The sequence below is a fragment of the Somniosus microcephalus genome, chromosome 11 (assembly GCF_052327205.1).
Source record: "Somniosus microcephalus isolate GS21.2 chromosome 11, FLI_Smic_1.0, whole genome shotgun sequence".
Lineage (NCBI taxonomy): Eukaryota > Metazoa > Chordata > Chondrichthyes > Squaliformes > Somniosidae > Somniosus > Somniosus microcephalus.
In genome coordinates, this window is record NC_140997.1 from 30,052,022 (window position 1) to 30,074,306 (window position 22,285).

The 22,285-nt window shown below is 45.9% G+C and overlaps 1 long non-coding RNA gene across 2 annotated transcripts in view; it reads left to right on the plus strand.

Annotated features, from left to right (window-relative positions):
- LOC147110443 (uncharacterized) overlaps positions 1–21,504 on the plus strand; it is a 29,058-nt gene extending 7,554 nt beyond the window's left edge. Inside the window, exon 3 of one of the 2 annotated variants that reach the window (XR_015080096.1) lies at positions 20,346–21,504. This is a non-coding gene — a long non-coding RNA (uncharacterized LOC147110443). Of the gene's footprint in view, positions 1–16,217; positions 16,779–20,345 lie in introns of those variants that run through there. The other variant, XR_015080097.1, reaches the window with a different exon arrangement.
- Positions 21,505–22,285: the final 781 nt, after the last annotated feature.

The following is a 22,285-nucleotide window of genomic DNA, read 5'->3' on the forward strand; positions in this document are numbered from 1 at the left end:
AGTGCAAAGGTAAGTGTGTTTGGTGTGGTTAAAGTGTTTAAATAAGTTTTACTTACATTTACATACCTTTACAGCCTTCCTTCCCTCAGGTGTCGGGAGTCCCTCATCTCACCGGCACAGAAAGCAGAATGGCCGCAATCTGTCAAAAGTTCCAGCATTCAGCTTTCTGTTCCGGGGAGATCGCTAAATCATCCTGACAGGAAGGAATTAACTTGGAGTACAGATTGTCAGTGTTTGACAGCTTCAAACAGCTGTGAAACGCTGATATTTCATCTGTCAAAAGGTCTTGACAGATGAAATATCAATCTGTGACGTCACCTGTTGCCGGGTGGCCCTTAATTGGCCTGCTGAGTCCGCTGGGCGGGCTCAACAAGGTCAATCAAGTCAAAATCACGTGGGTTGGCTAGAACTCGATGGAGGTGGGACTACAACCCCGAAAGTTGTAGTCCCGCCTCCTACCCGACTCCTCAATGAAAATCCAACCCATTGACTCTGTTTCTCTCTCCTCGATGCTGCCTGACCTGCTGAGTGTTTCCAACACTTTCTGTTGTTATGTCTGGTACTTACCTGGTCTGGCCTTGGTATGTCTGGAGTGTGACTTGATTCCAAGCTTTCAACTCTAGGCATTTTATGCGGAGACAATTTAACCCCCAAGACATTCCTCTTTGGAACTGAGTCATAAACACCAGGAACGAGGGACAACACCAGACAACTATTCAATGTGGTGCACCACTGCAGTGCTGCTAGTGCACCTACCCTGGCACTCTCCCTGAATGTGGAAAAGGCATTTAATTAAGCTGAGTGGAAATTCCTACTCACAACATTCACAAGAATGGGCATGGTTGACACATGGGAGCTTACTGCGCGCAAATTGGCAGCCGCATTTCCTACATTTCAACAGTGACTACACGCCAAAAGTACTTAAGCAAAATACTGCAGATGATTCACCAGGCTGATACCTGGGATGGCAGGAATGACGTACAAGGAGAGATTGGGTCGATTGGACTTATACTCACTGGAGTTTAGAAGAATGAGAGGGGATCTCATTGAAACCTATAAAATTCTAACAGGACTAGACAGACTAGATGCAGGAAGGATGTTCCTGATGGCGGGGGAGTCCAGAACCAGGGGTCACAGTCTAAGGATAAGGGGTAAGCCATTTAGGACAGAGATAAGGAGGAATTTCTTCACCCAGAGAGTGGTGAACCTGTGGAATTCTCTACAGCAGAAGGCAGTAGAGGTCAATTCATTAAATATATTCAAGAAGGAGTTAGATATATTTCGTAAGGCTAAAGGGATCAAGGGATATGGAGGGAAGGAGGGACAGGGTACTGAATTTAGATGATCAGCCATGATCTCATTGAATGGCAAAGCAGGCTTGAGGGGCCGAATGGCCTACTCCTGCTCCTATCTTCTATGTTTCTATGTTTCGATGCGGCACTTTACAGCCTTCTGGACTCAACATAGAGTTCAACAATTTCAGACTATAACCTCGACCCCTATATTTTTTTTTCACATGGCAACTGTTGATAATTCTGTCATTGCCATTTAAACTTCACCTAGACTCATCTTTTGTTTCTTAACTTGTCCCATTACCATCTCCTTTTGCCTTGCACCTTTATCCCTTTTGTCTTTTAATCTCTCCTGCCTTCCACCCTATCACAGACCTTCCCTTTTGTTCTTTCCTCCCCTCCCCCCTTTCCCTGGCCCTGCACTTAAAAATCTGTTATATCTCTAACTTTTTCCAGTTCTGACGAAGGGTCACTGACCTGTAACATTAACATCTTTCCACAGATGCTGCCTGACCTGCTGAGTATTTCCAGCATTTTCTGTTTTTACTCCAAAATTACTTAATTGGCTGTAAAGCGCTTTGGGACATTCTGAGATCATGAAAGGCGCTATGTAAATGCAAGTTTTGCTTTCTTTTTTATCTCTATGGCCAAGGACAAAAGAGAAAGACTGAAGGTTGTCAGGGAACGTGACCTAGGCTGACCATTAAAAGAGAAGGAAGGTCAAAAGGTATCGTCGGAGGGCGCAGGACTCTCCCAGCTCGGCTCAGCTGCATGTCGACCGTCTGCCTCTGGGTCCATCCAGAAGAACAGCAGTGCTGGAACTCCAGGAACAGGTGCAGGAATCTCTGGCAGGTTTTGTCTCTAGGGTAGCTGCGAGTGTGGAGCGAATGGAGGAGTCCCTCGCTAACATGAGCAGAGCCTTTGTGGAGGCGTTGGCGCATGAACGCAGCACCACGGAAAGGATGGCAACCTCCGTGGAAAGGCTGGCTATGACCATGGAGGCATTAAGTCGCCAGAGTGAGGAAAACATGGTGAGTGTTCAGAATAGACTGACATCTCTGGAGGAGCGATGGTCAGCTATTGAACAGAGAAACCAGAGCTTCATGGAAGTCCTTCTGAGTAGGACTGCCAGTGCAGATAGGGGTCCCCATGGCCCCCCTGATGAGCAGCAAGGTGCTCTCAAGCCACTTGCAAGCGCTGAGGTGGACCTGACCCATGAGAGGGATGTTGGTGGCAGAGAACAAGGAAGTGGGGGCTCCTCTCCAAGCGCTCACACGACCATGCCACTGCCAATTCCTCCGTCAGAGACCCACCAGAGTCCCCACTCAACTGAGATCGGCATCTCAACCCCTGCATAGCCGCAGGAGCAGCAGACTGTTGGCAAGCCCTCACAGGTTCGCAACCCCAGAGGACGCCCGCCAAAGGTGTCGAGACACGAGCAGCAAGAAAGTGAGCAAGGGGCCTCCACATCTGCTGATGCCAAGGGGGAAGCACCACGTACGAGCACGCGTAAGAGAAAGATACTGCACAAATAGTCACAAGGGTAGTCACTTGGGTGAAACGTGATGTTTAATGTTGAAAAGCCATCAGTTGGTTATTGTAAATAAAAATTCTGATGGTAACTGTTGCAGTTGTGGTGTGTGTCATTTTGCTAATGGGACTTCCACATTGAGGGCTTAGGATTACTTGCAATTGTCAGTATGGTGGTCAGAGTGCTAGGAATCCGCTGGTTCTTGGCCATTGTCGATGCTCTGGTAAGAAGCTGCGAGGCAAAAGTGCCTGATTGGCTAGGCTAAGCAAATCTGGTCAAGATGAGTGCGTTCCTTGCATCCCGGGCAGCAATGTTCTCGTGTACTGCTGCCGCTGGTTGATGGGCCTCTGCAAGACGTTCGTTTTTGCTCTCCTCCTCCTCCTCATCTGAGGAGGATATGTTAGGAGCCACTTGGTCCTCAGGAATCTGCAAGCCACGACGCTGTGCCATGTTTCGAAGTGCACAGCAAACCACGCCGATTCTGGAGATCATGGCTGCTGAGTACTGCAGGGCTCCACCTGATCTATCCAGGAATCTGAAGCGCATCTTCAGCAAGCCGATGGTTTGCTCGATTATGGATCTGGTGGAAATGTGGCTGTAGTTGTAGCTCTCCTCAGCTTCATTGGATGGGCTCCTCAATGGCGTCATTAGCCATGTCTTCAGAGGATAGTCCTTGTATCCAAGTAGCCATCCAAAAAGTTGGTCTGGTGGACTGAAGAGCGGAGGCACACTAGACTGGCGCAGTATGAAGGAGTCATGGCAACTGCCAGGGTACTTGGCACAAACTTGTAAAATTTCCTTCTTGTGGTCACACACCAGCTGCACGTTGAGGGAGTGGAGGCCCTTGCGGTTGATAAAAATACCTGGATTGCGATGGGGTGCCTTAAGGACCACATGTGTGCAGTCAACGACGCCCTGCACCCTTGGAAAGCCTGCCAGATTAGCAAATCCAACCGCATGCACCGTGACACTTGCTTGATCCTTGGAGAAATGGATGTGATTGTGCGCGATGGCAAAGAGGGCATCAGTTACCTGCATGATGCAAGTGTGTGTGGCTGCCTGGGAGATGCCACTGATGTCTGCTGCTGATCCCTGGAATGAGCCTGAGGCAAAAAAGTTGAGTGCGGTGGTGACTTTGATGGCCACTAGTAAGGGGTGTCCACCTGCTCCTCTGGGCTCCAGGTCTTGCTGCACCATTGCGCAGATGTCACCCACTACCTCTCGCGAAAGTCGGAGCCGCCTTTGGCACTGCTGCTCAGTCATGTTGAGATGGCTGATCCTCTGTCTGTAGATCCTGTTTTGGGGGTATCTCCTGCGCCAACGTGCTTCCATGCGCTGGTGCCCTCTGGCCTGTGCAGCTTCAGGTGGGTGAGCAGCAGCTTGGAGCTCCTGTTGTTGCTGTTGCAGTTGGTGCTGTTGTTGTTCAGGGTTCTGCTGCTGCCGCGGCTGGTCTTCGTCCTCATCTGATGTCCAGGAGGAAAGGAAATACATGGTTCCCATGCTTCTGGTATATGCCCCAGTTAAGGAAGTGCTCAGTCAAGGTGGCGAGAGGGGTTTCCCAGGAGGTCACACTGGAGATGGGTGTCAGGCTCCAAACTTCCACAGCAATGGTTATGCCTGCTAAAAGTTCCCCCAGACCTGAGACAACAAAGTCCTGCCACCTGCAAATGATGACTGATCAAATCTCCTTTTTAATGGTGGAGCTGCTGCTGATAGTCAGCAATCCAATTGTGCTCCCGCCAGGTTTCACCGTCGTGTTTCAGAGGAGGCGTGCATCACGTGGGAAAAGTGTTAAAATCAGAAAGGCCTCTCAAAATGGGATTATAGAGGCAATTCAGTGGTTGTTAAGGGCCTTAAGGGCCTATCCCTTAAGTGCAAAGAGACCTGGGTGTTCTTGTGCACCAGTCGCTGAAGGTAAGTATGCAGGTGCAGCAGGCGGTTAAGAAGGCAAATGGTATGTTGGCCTTCGTAGCGAGAGGGTTCGAGTACAAGAACAAGGATGTCCTGCTGCAGTTGTACGGGGCCTTGGTGAGACCACATCGTGAGTATTGTGTGCAGTTTTGGTCGCCTTACCTGAGGAAGGACATTCTTGCCATGGAAGGAGTGCAGCGAAGATTCACCAGGCTGATACCTGGGATGGCAGGAATGACGTATGAGGAGAGATTGTGTCGATTGGGCTTATACTCACTGGAGTTTAGAAGATTGAGAGGGGATCTCATCGAAACCTATAAAATTCTGTCAGGCCTGGACAGACTAGATGCAGGAAGGATGTTTCTGATGGCCGGGGAGTCCAGAACCAGGGGTCATAGTCTAAGGATAAGGGGTAAGCCATTTAGGACTGAAATGAGGAGGAATTTCTTCACCCAGAGAGTGGTGAACCTGTGGAATTCTCTGCCACAGAGGGCAGTTGAGGCCAATTCATTAAATATATTCAAGAAAGAGTTGGATATATTTCTTAAGGCTAAAGGGATCAAGGGATATGGGGAGAAGGTAGGGACAGGGTACTGAATTTGGATGATCAGCCATGATCTCATTGAATGGCGGAGCAGGCTCGAAGGGCCGAATGGCCTACTCCTGCTCCTATCTTCTATGTTTCTATGTTTCTATCCCGCCTCTTGGACGCGAGACAGAGATGGGATCAGAAACCACGCATTTGGGAAAATTGCTCGGAGGCGGGGTCAGGCCCACCTGCTACCCACTATTTTTTGCAATTTTAACACCCCACACGCCTCCATTCCTGCCTCCTCGGCCCTGGCAAAATCGAGCCCATCGTTTCTTTATAAACTAAAGGAGAAGAATTGCTGCGACATGCTGGAAGTGTTATTCTGCTTCTCACTGCAGCAATACTGGGAATATAGTTTTTCTTCTAAATTTAAGTCAAAAGAATCATGTGCATGAAATTGATATAACTGCCTACCCTGGTGATTTGGAGTGAGACGATTGTTCTGTATGCAAGGTCCACGTGAATGGATGTTCAGTTCTGAGTTTTCTGCTTTGGTGCCTGCACATTTTCTTTTGGTGCTGCAGTGGTGTGTTACTGTGTGGCATCGTGTGTTACCATGTGTTGCCGTGTGTTACCATGTACTACCGTGTGTTACCGTGTGTTGCTGTGTGCTACCGTGTGCTACTGTGTGTTACCGTGTGTTACCATGTGTTACCTTGTGTTACCTTGTGGCACTGTGTGGTACTGTATGGTACTGTGTGTTTCCGTGTGGTACTGTATGGTACTGTGTGGCACCAAGCAGCACTGTGTGGTGCTGTGTGTTACTGTGTCTCTCCCCCACCCCCCGCACCCTCCACCGCCGGGTGGTGATCAATGGCAACACGCTGCAGTATTTTTGTGGAGCTCTCCTGGTCCTACAAAAGTAAAAGAAGAAAAAGCTTGGGCTCCTTTTGTGCAGTGTCCCTCTAAGGACCACTGGTTAGGCTGCTCCCTGCCCCTGGGCAGACTATGAGTGGCGCTCCACCAAACTGTACTTCAAAATTGCAATGTGGGGGGGCGGGGGGAGGTGGGCGGCGGGGATGGAGCATCAGTCCTGCAATGGCTTAAGACTCCAGTTTGGCTATTTAAACAGACTCCCATCTGTTTTGGGCAGGCCTGCTGTTCACCCATTTACAGGCCCACCTGAAAATGGCATCAGGCCGACCTTGGGTGTCCAGGGGGTGTCCGAGATCACCTACCCCCTGGATTGCCAGGTGAGAAACGGCAGCAGTTACTTGAAATTGCCTGCAGTGTGCCCTAGCCATAGACTATAGAGAATGGAATACATATTTGATTGCAGTTGCTGTGACTTCATAAACAGTTGACCACTATAATAGGTTTCAGTCTCACGCCCCTGGCCAACACTACAGAAAAATGTTATGACAGCGACTGCTAACCTTATCCTCACCAAACAGGCCAAACTAGTTCAGAGAAACACTAGGAAAACAGTTTAACAATCTTTAGTTCAGCTACAAAGAACTCTCTTTAAGTTAGTAAAATGTATTATAAATGCTTGTAAATCACAGGGACTGCATGCATTTCATGGGTCTCTGTGGCTTTAGAACCAGTGCAGGGTGGTTCTTTTAATATTTGTCTGTTGATCTAGCTGTCTGGAATCAGCCTGATTCGGTGAAAAGTACTGGAGTGAAATGATTAATACTTGTTGACGTGACTATTATATGGGTGCTGACCACTTATGCAGGTTGGATGTCAGAGTTAACTCTTGTTATCACTCTGTGTCTGGGAATAGCACTAAATTAACCCCAATCGCAGACATGCATCAGTACAGGAAACATTGGTAGACGGTAGAGACTGGACTCTGTGTGGCAGACACTCCCTCCCTGGCTGGGTCAGTGTAACCAGCTGCTTGATTTATATCGACCTTCCTGTGCAGGTTCAACTAAATGAGGATTGATTTCATTTGGTGTTTCTGCTGTTTAATGTCTATCAGTTTGCGTTAGGCTGCCTGATTGTACCTTCCTCTCTGGCTCCTAACGTGGCATTATTCTGTCATTCCCTGTTATCTTGTTTATTCAAACAGCGAATATATTCCTAATTTTTTCAATATACAATACATAGACCAGGTCACACTCCATTGTTTTAGGAAATGTTTTTATTACATGCTGACTGATATGTTATTATTTGAGATAACCGATTAATTTAAATTTATGGCTGTAGAGGTTCAAAAACACCACTAACAATAGTTGGATTTGATTAGATTAGGATTGTGACTAAACTCTGTATTTAAATTGTGCTGTTGCAAACATAGAACCCTAGATGGTTACAGCACTAAAGGCCATTTGACCCATTGGGCTGGACTTTAAGGAGAAAGGGTGGTGTCCGTGCCAGTTCTTCACCAGAGCAATCTAAAACTAATCCCACTGCCTGTCCTCCTCAAAGTGTTGTATCTTCCTCAGCATCAAATGTCTAACTACGTCTACCTTAACAGATGATGATGGTGAAATATGTAGCATCGGATGCCGTTCTCTAACAACCCTTTTCTTAAAGACATTTCTCCTAATCTCTCTCTCTTAATATTCTATTTGATTAAGGAAGAGGCAGTGAGAACATTGTGTGATTTTTACAGAATTGCTTTGCAATCATAACATTTGATGAGTTCACTACTATAATAGTATCTAACCCTAAAAGGCCTCTGACTATCTCAGGATTAGGTACATGTATGTTTACTACCTATTACTACTTTTTCCCATTACAATTACATTGGGGTACACAAGCTTTTTTATATTTGAAATAAACAATTCTGCACCTTTAAGACTAACTCGACACCCATGGTTTTGTGGCTTTTTTGCCTAGAAGTACAAAAACCATAAGGACAGATAGATCAAACTGACTGCAAACTTCTCAGAAACACTGGCGCAACTTCGGTTGGAGTTTCTTTAATCTTTGAACCTGGGCTACTGTCTAACTGTCAGTAAAGTAGGTCAATCATCATCATTTCGTATCTTCTCGTGCTTCCCTGGGAGAACAGTGTGAAGTAGTGGAAGGATTCGCAGGCTGACACATGAACGCTCCTTCCATGGCCATAACCATCTTTATACCAGCCATTAGGTTAGTTAGTCCTACACGGCAGGAGGGTTTAATGGGCTCCCACAGCCTACACCCACCGAACGCAAGTATTCCATTGGTTGTCAATCCAGAATTCATAGAAACATAGAAAAATAGGAGCAGGAGTAGGCTATTCGAGCCTGCTCCGCCATTCAATATGATCATGGCTGATCCTCTATCTCAATACCATATTCCTGCTCTCCCCCCATACCCCTTGACGCCTTTTGTGTCTAGTAATCTATCTATCTCCTTCTTAAATATATTCAGCGACTTGGCCCCCACAGCCTTCTGTGGTAGAGAATTCCACAGGTTCACCACCCTCTGAGTGAAGAAATTTCTCCTCATCTCAGTCCTAAATGTCCTACCCCATATCCTGAGACTGTGACCCCTCATTCTAGACCCCCCCAGCCGGGGAAAACATCCTCCCTGCATCCAGTCTGTCTAGCCCTGTCAGAATTTTATACGTTTCAATGAGATCCCCTCTCATTCTTCTAAACTCTAGTGAATACAGGCCTAGTTGACCCAATCTCTCCTCATACGACAGTCCTGCCATCCCAGGAATCAGTCTGGTGAACCTTCACTGCACTCCCTCTATGGCAAGTATATCCTTTCTTAGGTAAGTTAATTCAGAGCCAGAGCTCCGACTGCACTCGCCGGGACTGTCTGGAGTGGGGTTGGAACACCTGCACCTTCTGGCCCAGAGGCAGGAATGCTACCATTGAGCCAAAGGCTCGTTCCAGTAGATCAATAATCAGTGCAAATCATTTCCATACTGGGCAACTGCTGTGTTACTTATGGAGGTCCAGAAGTGGAAAGAGGATAACTCATTTTCTGTCCAATTGTGTTTTGTTTGGAGCTTGCATTACAGCACCAATTTCCAGTTCTGGTGCTTAAGTACTTTTTTGAAATCTGCTCTTATTATTCAAAACATTTTAAAATAAATGCTTCAAGTTTATTGAGCTGCATCTGTTTTTTATGCACTTCATTTAGACAATGTCATACAGGTTCAATGAGCTTGGTTTTATGCCATTGTATTTAGAATTAATATGCCATTTTCATCAGCTAATGGACTAAAGAGGTTCCCACAAAATAACTTGTACAAGAATTCTACAGAATACTATAAAGTTTCAAAACATGCTCCGGATGAATTGCAAAGCAAATCTAATTTTGCTATAGGACTTTGTAGCAGCCAATGAAAATGTCAAGCTTCTAAATGATTTGCTTTGCCAGAAGGAAAACATAATGGCCAACTGTTGCATATTTGAAGTGTCTGTCACTCATCACCTCCACATAACTCACTGTCACAATCACACTCGTGCGTCATTCTAGATTAAAGATTGGGGGGTGGGGGGATGAGCAGGTATTGTTCTGATCTAGTTTATCATAATCATGTACAAGGTCACACAAGAGTAATGTGGTTTCAGTAAAAAAAGGCATTTATTTGCTGCCTTTAATGTGCCTTGTGTGTGCTGCTGAAATAAAGAGGAAGTACAGAACATTACAATTACACTAGAAGGTGGCCCAGTAATGATAGTGTAAGACTGGAAGCCTCTCAAGTGAATTCACTGACGTGATCTGAATCAGTGTGGGCTGATACTGAAATATTGGAACATAGGAACACAGGAACAGGAGTAGGCCATTCAGCCCCCGGGCCCTACAGCACCATTCAATTAGACCACCAATACAAAATCCAAGTTGTGTTGTTGTCGATCATGGTTAATCGGCACCTCAACTCCATTTATCTGCCTTTGCCCCATATCCCTCGATACCCTTACCTAACAAAAATCTGTTAATCTCAGTTTTGAAAATTTCAATTTGCCCAGCATCCACAACCTTTTCGAATTCCACTGCACTTCCTGTAAAAAAAGTGCTTGCTGATTTCACTGCTGAATGGCCCGGCTCTAATTTTAAGATTATGCCCCCAAATTCTGGGTTCCCCCACCAGATTACTCAGCTACTCTATCCAACTTGTATTTTGTATTGGGGGTCTAATTGAATGGTGCTGCAGGCCCGGGGGCTGAATGGCCTACTCCTGTTCCTATGTTCCAATATTTCAATGTTTATTATTTTAAAGACCTTGATTAGAGATTGGCCAGAAGGTTGTGGGTTCAAGTTCCACTCCAGGGGCTTAAGCACAAAATCTAGGCTGACACCTCCAGTGTAGTACTACGAGAGTGCTGCACTGTCGGAGATACCATCTTTCGGATGAGATGTTAAACATCCCATGGCACTATTTCGAGGAAGTGTCCTGGCCAATAGTTAGTCCTCAACCAACACCTAAAAACAGATTATCTGGTCATTGTCACATTTGTTTTTGTGGGACCTTGCTGTGCGCAATTTGGCTGCCACGTCTCCGACTACAAGAGGCTCCAGAGGCCCAGGTAGGCCCCAGTGCGGCATCGGCAGCGGGTGGAGGCGGAGCTGAGCGGCAGAGCGACTACAAGAGGCTCCAGAGGCCCAGGTAGGCCCCAGTGCGGCATCGGCAGCGGGTGGAGGCGGAGCTGAGCGGCAGAGCGACTACAAGAGGCTCCAGAGGCCCAGGTAGGCCTCACCAATCTCCAATCTCAGGGAAGGAGAGAGGTAAAAAGCCATTTAAAAAAACAGCTGAGGCGGAAGTCCAGCTCGTGAGCTTTTTTTCAGAAGCGGACCTGGTGGGAAGCACCCAGGTGAAAGGTATTTAAGGAGGGTGGTGGCTTAAACCCGAGTTCCTACAGAGTAGGAAACCCCACCCACCCTCCTCCTCTAACCTAGTAGTCTTTTAGCAGCTGTCTAAAAACAGAGGTCACAAATTTTTTGGTCTCAGTTTCTTTTCAGCAGGGCAGGAACCGGGAGGAGCGGGAAGTCGGCGTAGGACCAAGGGGACACAAGACCAGGAAGTCAGCGAAAGACCAGGGAGGTAAGACTAACTGGTAAGTACTTTCCTCAAACCTTCCTAGAAAGTAAAACCAAAACTAGTGGGATTTGGTTAGTTTAAAAAGGAATAAGAGGAGTACAGTATACATTGGTCTAAGTAAGCTTCGGGAAAACAAAAGTCGATAAATAAACTAAAACTAGAAAATTAAAAAGTAATATAAGGGTTAAGTCATGGCAGTAGAGCTCGGACCTGTGTCATGCTCCTCCTGTAACATGTGGGAAATCAGGGACGCTTCCTGTGTCCCTGACGATTATGTGTGCGGGAAGTGTGTCCAGCTGCAGCTCATGTGGGACCGCATGACGGCCCTTGAGCTGCAGATGGACTCACTTTGGAGCATCCACGATTCTGAGAGGGGTGTGGATAGCACATTTAGTGAGTTGGTCACACCGCAGGTTAAGGCCAGCGTAGACAGTACATGGGTGACCAAAAGGCAGAGCAAGGGCAGGAAGGTAGTGCAGAAATCCCCTGGGGTTGTCTCCCTTAGCAACAGGTTCACCGTCTTAGGTACTGTTGTCGGGGGGGGTGACGCATCGGGGGAAGGCACCAGCAGCCAGGCTCATGGCACCATGACTGGCTCTGTTGCAAAGAAGGGAGGGAAAAAGAGTGGCAGGGCTATAGTAATAGGGGATTCGATTGTAAGGGGAATAGATAGGGGTTTCTGTGGTCGCGACCGAGACTCCAGGATGGTATGTTGCCTCCCTGGTGCAAGGGTCAAGGATGTCTCGGCGCGGGTGCAGAACATTCTGGAGGGGGAGGGGGAACAGCCAGTTGTCGTGATACATGTTGGTACCAACGACGTAGCTAAAAAAAGGGAAGAGGTCCTACAAGTAGAATTTAGGGAGTTAGGAGCCAAGCTAAAAAGTAGGACCTCGAAGGTAGTAATCTCTGGATTACTACCAGTGCCACGTGCTAGTAAGAGTACAGAGAACAGGATAGTTAGGCTAAATACGTGGCTTGAGCAGTGGTGTAAGAGGGAGGGTTTTAAATTTTTGAGGCATTGGAACCAGTTTTGTGGTAGGTGTGACCTATACAAAAGGGACGGTCTACACCTGTGCAGAGATGGAACTGATGTTCTCGGGGTAATTTTTGATAAAGCAGTTCGGGAGCATTTAAACTAGTATGGCAGGGGGCTAGAAACCTATGTAGTGAAATAGAGGAAAGTGAAAGGCAGACAGAAATAAATGGTAAAAGGGTGAGGAACAAAAAACGAAGGGCCAAACTAATTCATAAAAATTGTGAGCATAAAAAAAGCCTGAGGGTTTTATACCTTAATGCGAGAAGCATCAGGAACAAGGTAGATGAATTAGCTGTGGAAATAGAGGTTAATAATTATGATCTAATTGGGATTACGGAAACATGGTTGCAGGGTGAGCAGGGCTGGGAGCTTAACATACAGGGGTATTCAGTATTTAGGAAGGATCGACAAAAAAGAAAGGGAGGAGGGGTAGCATTGCTAGTAAAAGAGGGGATAAATGCAATTGAAAGGAAGGATATTAACTCAGTTAATACAGAATCTATATGGGTGGAGCTAAGAAATAGCGAGGGGCGAAAAACATTAATAGGAGTGGTATATAGGCCTCCAAATAGTAAAATAGAGGTTAGGGAGGGCATCACGAGGGAAATTAGAGAAGCGTGCAATAAGAGCACAGCTGTCATCATAGGTGACTTTAACTTACATATAGATTGGACTAGCCTAATCAGTAAAAATAATGAGGAGGAGGAATTCCTTGAGTGTTTGAGGGATGGTTATCTGGATCAATATGTCGAGGAACCAACTCGGGAACAGGCTATATTGGACTGGGTACTGTGCAATGAGAAGGGACTAATCAGTAATCTTGTTGTACGGGGACCCTTGGGTCAGAGCGATCATAACATGATCGATTTCTCACTCGAAATGGAGAGCGAAGAAATTGACTCAGAGACTAAGGTCCTGAATTTAAACAAGGGGAATTATGATGCCATGAGACGGGAACTGAGTAGGTCTGATTGGACAACGTTCCTGGGAGGACTGGAGGTAGATAAACAATGGCAAACATTTAAAGATAGAATGACAAAATTGCAAAAATTGTTTATACCAATCTGGCATAAAAGGAAATCTAAAAAGGTGACTCAACCGTGGATAACAGGGGAAATTAGAGACAGCATAAAATCCAAAGATAGGGCGTATAAAATAGCCAAAAAAAGCGCCAGAGCGGAAGATTGGGAACAGTTTAAGATAGAGCAAAGGAGGGCAAAGGGCATAATCAAGAGGGGCAAAATAGCTTACGAAAACAAGCTGGCGGAAAATATAAAAACTAACTCCAAAAGCTTTTATAAGTATATCAAAAGGAAAAGACTGGTGAAAACCAAAGTTGGTCCATTGCAGTCAGATACGGGGGAATATATAATGGGAAATAAGGAAATGGCAGATCAACTAAATGCATACTTTGGGTCAGTCTTTACGAAGGAAGACACAAAAAACCTCCCTGGGATATCGGGAAAAATAGGGACATTGGCAAAGGAGGAACTGACGCAAATCAATATCTCTAAGGATATGGTGTTAAGGAAGCTAAAGGGATTGAAGGTGGACAAATCCCCAGGGCCTGATAACATGCATCCTAGGGTACTGAAGGAGGTGGCCCTAGAGATAGCGGATGCACTAAGGATGATTTTTCAGAATTCATTAGACTCGGGAACAGTGCCGATGGATTGGAGGGTAGCTAACGTTACCCCACTATTCAAAAAGGGGGGTAGGGAAAAAGCAGGTAATTACAGACCTGTAAGCCTTACATCAGTTGTGGGCAAAATGCTGGAGTCCATCATTAAGGATGAAATAGCGGAGCACTTAGCAAATGGGGACAGGATAGGACAGAGTCAACATGGATTTACAAAGGGTAAATCGTGCTTGACTAATCTATTGGAATTTTTTGAGGGAGTAACTGGTAGAATAGATGGGGGAGAGCCAGTAGATGTGGTGTACCTGGACTTCCAAAAGGCCTTCGATAAGGTCCCACATAAAAGATTAGCATGGAAAATTGAGGCTCATGGGATAAAGGGGAAAGTTTTGGCGTGGATAGGGAACTGGCTGTCAGATAGAAAACAGAGAGTTGGAATAAACGGCTCATTTTCTGAATGGCAGGCAGTAACAAGTGGGGTACCACAGGGATCTGTCCTGGGCCCCCAGCTGTTCACAATTTACATTAATGACCTGGATCAGGGAGTCGGATGCAGCATTTCCAAATTTGCAGACGACACTAAACTAGGAGGGGGGGTGGGCTCAGAGGAAGAGACCAGGAAGCTCCAGAGCGATTTGGACAGACTGGGCGATTGGGCGGATAAATGGCAGATGCACTATAATGTGGACAAGTGCGAAGTTATCCACCTTGGGTGCAGGAACGGGAGGGCAAATTATTATTTAAATGGCAATAGATTGGGAGAGGGGGAAGTACAGAGAGACCTGGGTGTTCTTGTACACCAGTCACTGAAGGCGAGCATGCAGGTGCAACAGGCGGTCAAGAAGGCAAACGGTATGCTGGCCTTCATAGCAAAAGGGTTAGAATACAGGAACAGGGATACCTTGCTGCAGCTGTACAGGGCACTGGTGAGACCACACCTCGAGTACTGTGTACAGTTTTGGTCGCCTCATCTGAGGAAGGATGTTCTTGCCATGGAGGGGGTGCAGCGGCGATTCACCAGGCTGATACCAGGAATGGCGGGAATGACCTATGAGGAGAGACTATGTAGTTTAGGGATGTACACACTGGAGTTTAGAAGATTGAGAGGGGACCTCATAGAAGTGTATAAAATTCTGACAGGTCTAGACAGACTGGATGCAGAAGGAATGTTTCCCTTGGCGGGTGAGAACAGAACTAGAGGACATAATTTAAGGATAAGGGCTAAACCATTTAGGACAGAGATGAGGGGGAATTTCTTCACTCAGAGAGTGGTGAACCTGTGGAACTCATTGCCACAGAGGGCAGTGTATGCCAGCTCATTAAATATATTTAAGAGGGAATTAGATATATTTCTACGGGCAAAAGGGGTTAAGGGTTACGGAGAGAAGGCGGGGACGGGATACTGAATTAAAGGATCAGCCATGATCTCATTAAATGGCGGAGCAGGCACGAAGGGCCGAATGGCCTACTCCTGCTCCTATCTTCTATGTATCTATGTATCTATGTATTACAACAGTGATTACACTTTAAAAGTACTTCATTGGCTGTAAAGTGCTTTGGGAAGCTCTGAGGTCACGAAAGGTGTTATATCAATGCAAGTCTTTCTTTTCTTTCTAGATCACCCCTCAAACTTCTAAATTCAAGGGAATACAAGCTAAGTCCCAGGAAAGGGCTGAGCCTGGCATCGATTTTCATGGAGTCAGGAACAGTATTAATGCTGCTCCTGCCCCCCCCCCCAATAATATTTTACAAACCTGTTTTTCCCCTTTTTCTCAGCAGACTGCAGCGCTCCCTTTGAGAACTATTAGGTAAGGCCGCTCAATGCCAAGCACCAACGGGTGCCAAGCCCCAACCGAAATGGCAGAGAGCCAGATGTCATCAGGAATGGATTGATAAGGGCTACACTGCTTAATAGCGCTATTGCCCCAATCCTAGCCCAGTGCGGTGATGAAAATCAGCCCCATAAAAGTATATCGTGCAATCAAATGCTTACATTTATCAAATCAAAACTCAGTATTTTAACATTGATTATTTAAAAAATTGGACAGTAGTGACCAACGTTCCCACTAAGCTGCAGTCTGGAGGTCCCGCGCAGGCCACTTACCGGCTTTTCAATGCAAGAAACCGCACACGCACGAAAATTTGAATGGGCCGCTTAGCCCGTTAAAGGGACCGTACACCAAAAGAAAATACAGGGAACATTGGTAGTGATTGTTTTCTTTTTTTCCCCTCCCTGAGGATTTTATGGAGACAATAATAATCCTTTGTTGTTTTGCAGTGTGTTCCAGGCAAAGTACCAAAGCACACTAACTATTGACACTGGCCAGGGCACAACCAGTGCTGACAAAAGGAAACATCACTGCACGAAGAAAAACATCCATCTGGGAGCACAAAACACTTTTCATTGTTTGCTTCATTTTTATTTTACTTAGTTATATGCCAACGAGTGAAACAAGGCCCTAATAGTTTGTAATGGAAGGGACAAGCTCTGCCTTTTCTAAAATGTGTTTATGGGATGTGGGCATCGCTGGCAAGGCCAGCATTTATTGCCCATCCCTTAATGTGGAGATTTTAATTATTATATGTTATTACTGGAGTTGGCATTCAAGGCCATCATACATTCATCACGTATACAAATACATTTGTTTAATAACAGGGTAGCACTGTACATTAAAACACTCTTATTAGAAATCGTGTTGTCGCCTCAGCAGCTTGTGTTTAAATTTAACCAGTCTGGTTTCCAATGGACAGTACACCACAACACAACATTATCCAAAATGTTGCACTAACTGACATTGATTTAGAAGCTGTTACTCCAGAACAGAGATGACTGGGTGTGGAAACCATGCCCTTGTGCTGTGGGGAAGCAGAGGCTATGGCCGAGGTGTACTGCTATGTAAACATTGGGAAGGCCAACCTGTATAATGCCAGGTGCAGCACGTGATATGTTCATCATTCTCCAGCATTGTGGCTGCTAGCCCTAATAAACATATACGCAGCTCAGGCACAGAGGCCTAGAAATTCGGCCATGCATCGCCTGTTTTTCGGGCACTAAATGGCCTCCAATAGGGTGAGCAGGAAGCGCACGCTCATTACGAGCCAGAAGTGCGCCGTTCGCCATCTTGATAAAAGCCATAAAATTGGCGTACAGTGCTCACACCTGAGCCAGTCATTAGGCCCTTTGCATAATAGGGTTGTCAACCCTCCAAGATTGTCCTGCAGCCTTCAGGAATTAAAGATTAATCTCCTGGACACTGCCGCGAGTAACCCAGGCGAAAAATCACTGAGCCATTAAAAAATGTGTTTTTGTCATTTTCTTTCAACAGTTTTGTTTCTTAGTTATATAAATTTTGGAGATGGGGCGGAGAGAAAGGCTGTTTGGCTATGTGAGGTAGTTGGAGGTGGGAGGTCATGGGATGAAACGTCCAGGATTACGTCCAATCAGAGTTGGCAGCTCTATTGCATATGCAAATAAGGCGCCTAACAATTCTTTGAGGCTCCGACTGTGAGATTGATTTGCTCCAAGGCAGCCAGTGCCGACTGCATTCAGGAAATCCAGGCCTACATGTGTAGGCCGGGACCAACAAGGTAAGGTTTTATACTTACCTGAATGTGGAGCCGCGAGGAATAGGAGTCTCCGCTACCATCGGCCCCGGTTATCGCTTCCTTTCTGACCTGGTCGCCTCCTTCCTGATCGCCCCCCCCCCCCCCCCATGCGGTCATCCCCCATTCCCAACCACCCCCTTCCCGTTCACCCCCTTCCCATTGACCCCCTTCCCGGCTGCCTCCCTTCCCGGTCGCCTCCCTTCGTCACTTACCCGAAGGCCACTGCTGGCATCACAGTGGCTTGATCTTCGATGCCGCTTCACCAGCGAGCTGCCTGTTACTGTTGCCAGTTCGATGGAAATGAAGCCTGAGGCCCAATATTGGATACACCTCGGTCCTCAACTTTCAGGCATAGGGATCTATCCGTGCTCCCCTGTGGGCCCAGAAATGGGCATACCCGAATTTCTAGAGCATTGACCCTAACATTTTAATGTCATTTTTAGCATTTCTGGGGCTTAGAATTGGCACATTTTGAATAACTGGCCTGCAAATTAGAGTGGAAACCACTTCCACTGGTTTTTTCATCCTAAAATTGATGCAACCAAGTTTCCCGTCGTGTTTTGGGCATCATCATGATCTACCCACCGAGTCCCCATGGAGCTATTTCAAAAAAATATAAGTGAGGGCATTGGTGCGCTCAAATTATGGAAGTTAAATGCAAAAGTGTTTCATAGGGTGTGCCTGTTTCTAGTAACAGAGGAGACTGTAAGAAATGAGGAACCTTTGAGTCTGAAGAGTGCTGGAACTTTATCTGCAGATTGCTGGAGAGCGATTTTTACTTTTTACATAGATAGTGCTGGACTTCCCTCTGACTGCCTGGGAGATTGAGACTCCCAGGATATTTTTGAGGGGCAGGGATGAGGTTTTACATAGGATTACATAGGATATACGGCACAGAAACAGGCCATTCGGCCCAACCAGTCCATGCGGGGGTTTATGCTCCACTCGAGCCTCTTCCCGTCTTTCCTCATCTAACTCTATCAGCATAACCCTCTATTCCCTTCTCCCTCATATGCTTATCTAGCTTCCCCTTAAATGCATCTATACTATTTGCCTCAACCACTCCCTGTGGTAGCGAGTTCCACATTCTCACCACTCGCTGGGTAAAGAAGTTTCTTCTGAATTCCCTATTGGATTTCTTGGTGACTATTTTATATTGAGGCCTCTAGTTTTGCTCTTCCCCACAAGTGGAAACATTCTCTCTGTATCCACTCTATCAAAACCTTTCATGATTTTAAAGACCTCTATTAGGTCACCCCTCAGCCTTCTTTTTTCAAGAGAAAAGAGACCCAGCCTGTTCATCCTTTCCTGATAGGTATACCCTCACATTTCTGGTATCATCCTTGTAAATCTTCTCTGCACCCACTCCAGTGCCACTATATCCTTTTTATAATATGTCGACCAGAACTGTACGCAGTACTCTAAGTGTGGTCTAACCAAGGTTCAATACAGGTTTAGCATAACTTCCCTACTTTTCAATTCTATCCCTCTAGAAATAAACCCAAGTGCTTGGTTTGCTTTTTTTATGGCCTTGTTAACCTGTGTCACTACTTTTAGTGATTTGATTATTTGTACTCCGAGATCCCTTTGCTCCTCTACCCCACCAAGACTCGCACCCTCCAAATAATAAGTGACCTCCCTATTCTTCCTACCAAATTTAATTAAATTCATTTGCCAATTATATGCCTATTCTGCAAGTTTATTAATGTCCTCCTGTAATCTGTTGCAGTCGTCCTTAGTATTGACTATCTGACAATTTGGTGTCAGCCATAAATTTAGAAATGTTTTTTTGATTCCAAAGTCTAAATCATTAATATAAATTGTGAACAGCAGTGGTCCCAGCACTGATCCTTGTGGAACACCACTACTCACCTTCTGCCACTGTGAATAGCTACCCTTTACCCCTACTTTCTGCTTTCTGTCATGAAGCCAGCTAGCTATCCATTCTGCTACTTGTCCCCTGACTCCGCATTCTCTGACCTTGTTCATCAGTCTATTATGGGGTACCTTATCGAAGGCCTTTTGAAAATCTAGATAAATTACGTCAACTAAATTACCCTTGTCTACTCTCTCTGTTACCTCTTCAAAAAATTCAATGAGGTTGGCCAAGCAAGACTTTCCCTTTTGAAATCCATGCTGACTATTCATTATTATATTTTTGGTTTCTAGATGTTCTTCTATTTTCTCCTTTAGTAGGGATTCCATTACTTTTCCTACCACCGAAATTCCTTTCTTTGTCATTATAGTGAAGGAGGAGCAGGAAAGGAAAAAAGATCAGTGAGGTAGCATGTGAGGTGGATGTGCCCTTCAAGATATTACGCACTCCAATAGAATTTACAGATGGCCCAGGTCCTATGTAGACCTTAGTTAGAAGGTTGTGGGTTCAAGACCCATTCCAGATACTTGAGTACTTAATCTAGGCTGACACTCCAGTGCAGAACTGAGGAAGTGCTACACTGTCGGAAATGCCGTCTTTCAGATGAAACGTTAAACTGCTTGCCCGCCTGCCCTCTCAGGTGGACATAAAAAATATCATGGCACTATTTAGAAGAAGATCAGAGGAGTTCTTCCCAGTGTCCTGGCCAATATTTATCCCTCAACCAACATCACTAAAACAGATGAGCTGGTCATTATCACATTGTTGTTTTTGGGAGCTTGCTGTGCATAAATTGGCAGCCATGTTTCCTACATTACAACAGTGACTACACTTCATCAGTTCTTTATTGGCTGCAAAGCACTTTGGGACATCCTGAGGTTGAGAAAAGCACTATATAAATGCAAGTCTTTCTTTATCTTTTAGTGAGTAACTCTGTGCTGGAGGAGCGGTTTTACCAAAGAGGAACTAGTGGAGCTGAGCCAACTGTGCCATGAGGACCTGCAGCCACAGTTATCTACCCAGACAGCTCTGCCGGTGGCTATGATGATTATAACCACACTCAACTTTCATGCTACCAGGTTATTTCAAGCAGCCATGGGGGATCTGTGCAATATCAACCTGGGCATCACAGCAGGCCACAGTGAGGTCGGGTCATTCAGTGTCATGGTATTGCAGAGTGCAATTGATGGCACCTGGGTTATTTTACAAATTCTTAACTTCCTGAAAAGAAAGTGCCTCCACTTACTCAATATCCAGATTGTGTGTGACAACATGCAAAGAGCTTTCCACATCAATAGAAGATTTGCCGTGCGTTGCCATGATGCATTATTCCTTAAGAATTCAGCCCTCCCTGCACTCTTCAAGGAAGAGAATAATGTGAAGAGATGAATTGTGGGTGACAAGACATAGCCCCTGCTCCCATGGTTAATGACAGCAACAACAGCAGCAACAGAGGAGATCTACAATGAGACAAATACTTTTACCAGAGTAGTCACTGAGAGGACCATCAGGGTCTTGAAGGGCCGCTTTCATTGCCTTGGGAGGGGGGGGGTGGTGTCTGTGCAATATACTTCAAATTGTGTGTCCTGCATAGTTGTAGCTTGTTATATTCTGCACAACCTTTCAATCCAAAAGGCCTGGAAACAGACATTCCAGGGGCATTGGCCCTAGTTTGGATGCAAAACAAATAGTGAAGAGCATCAGGGTGACCATCACTCTGAGGACTTCTCAGTAATTACTGCAAGAGGCTTCAGAACACAACTTATTAATGAAGTGTTCTCATCTGTATCTTTGTCACAATTCCCATAACTCCTTCTCCCCTACTTTCAAATAAATGATGAATCATTCAATCTAGTACCACATAATACAATATAATATCACATCAAACTACTTTGGCTCTTTGTGACCCTGCAGGTCATAATCATCTGATTTAATAAGTCAGCACAAAATAATTGCACCCTTTCCTGCCTTACTATAATCTTAAATGAACAGAGCAGAAGTACACATTCTCCTTTGTTACAATTGACTCAAAAATGAACTTAAGCCATCCTACTCTCTCCTCACACCATGCTTCCCCTGGGTGCCATGCTTACATCTACTCACAGATCACAGAAATCACAGAAACCCCACAGTGCAGATAGAGGCCATTTCGGCCCATCGAGCCTGCACCGACACATATCCCACCCGATCCCCGTAACCCCTACACCAACACATATCCCACCCTATCCCTGTAACCCCACGTATTTAATCCCCCTAACACTAAGGGTCAATTTATCATAGCCAATCAACCTAACCCGCACATCTTTGGACTGTGGGAGGAAACCGGAGCACCCGGAGAAAACCCACGCAAACACGGGGAGAATGTGCAAACTCCACACAGACAGTCACCCGAGGCTGGATTCGAACCCGGGTCCCTGGCGCTGTGAGGCAACAGTGCTAACCACTATGCCACCGTGCTCCCCGGGTTTCAGTATCTGAACTTTAAAAAAATTTGTTTATGGGATGTGGGCGTCGCTGGCAAGGCCAGCATTTATTGCCCATCCCTAATTGCACTTGAGAAGGTGGTGGTGAGCCACCTTCTTGAACCGCTGCAGTCCATGTGGTGAAAGTACTCCCACAGTGCTGTTAGGAAGGGAGTTCCAGGATTTTGACCCAATGACGATGAAGAAACAGCGATATACTTCTAAGTCAGGATGGTGTGTGACTTGGAGGGGAACTGCAGCCACGGTACGCCAGTGGTGGAGGGAGTGAATGTTTAAGGTGGTGGATGGGGTGCCAATCAAGTGGGCTGCTTTGTCCTGGATGGTGTTGAGCTTCTTGAGTGTTGTTGGAGCTGCACTCATCCAGGCAAGTGGAGAGTATTC